At 36.4% G+C, this 1,055-nt stretch overlaps 1 pseudogene; it reads right to left on the minus strand.

The window, feature by feature from the left end:
* Positions 1-281: 281 nt before the first annotated feature.
* On the minus strand, positions 282-814 carry LOC137769426 (vesicle transport protein GOT1B pseudogene; annotated as a pseudogene).
* Positions 815-1,055: the final 241 nt, after the last annotated feature.

Raw genomic sequence — 1,055 nt, forward strand, 5'->3', positions numbered from 1 at the left:
TTCAAAAGAAAAAGAAAAGAAACAGGCACTACAGTTCTCTAAGGATGGCTGTGTTTCATACATTGTGGAAAAACAGTAAAAATCCCCTTCAAGAGTTTCAATATGCATTGTAACATAGATTTCATCTCCTTCGGTTTGCTTGCTGACTTCTTAGATGACTTGGTTAGAAGTCTGTTTTCAGTGCTTCTTTGTTAACTGCTGTTGCTACTCTGTAGGCTATATGTTTTAAACTTCTGTAAGGAACATTACAAGCTATTTCATGTAATTGAATTTTGTGCTGAATATTCTTCAAAGGATTTTATAAATAATGCAATATTTTAAATGAGTCTTCAATTCACTTGTTGCTATACCATATTGTTGCTTTCTCCGACTTTATCTACAAATGATCTAATTCCAGGTAAATTCAAGAGTGATCCAAGGACTGGCACTCTTCTAATAAATCCAACAACCACAGGAAAGAAGCCCCTGAACAAGAGAAAGAATCCATAAATTTCAAAGATCATGCCTATCAAAGGCCAACCAATCAGGACTACAAATACACCACCCAGGAAAAATCCTGTAGCTTTCATTTTATGTTTTTGGAAGAAGAATCTGAATGTTCTTTCTAAACCAATTACAAAAGCCAAGCCAGCCACAAATGAAACATTTCCAATAGCCAGTAGTGCTTTGTCAAAAAAGAGAATCATTCCAAAGAACAGGAAAAACACTCCAAATCCTGTTAATCCCATTCCAATTTTCTGGGTGTCTGTTAAGGAGATCATGGCTGCAGGGGTGAGGGTGGCGTCGATAGCACCTCGGAGCTTCCAGGGTTTGAAGCCAAAATAGACTTTAAAACAAAGACTGTTAAAAGAGACAAAGAAGGCCATTACTTAATGATCAAGGGATCAATCCAAGAAGAAGATATAACAATTGTAAATATAAATGCACCCAATATGGGAGTACCTAAACACATAGAGCAAATATTAACAGACATAAAGGGAGAAATCAACAATATCACAATAGTAGCAGGGGAATTTAATGCCCCCGCTTACATCAGTGGACAGATCATTCAGATA

The sequence above is a fragment of the Eschrichtius robustus genome, chromosome 9, assembly GCF_028021215.1.
Source record: "Eschrichtius robustus isolate mEscRob2 chromosome 9, mEscRob2.pri, whole genome shotgun sequence".
Classification (NCBI taxonomy): domain Eukaryota; kingdom Metazoa; phylum Chordata; class Mammalia; order Artiodactyla; family Eschrichtiidae; genus Eschrichtius; species Eschrichtius robustus.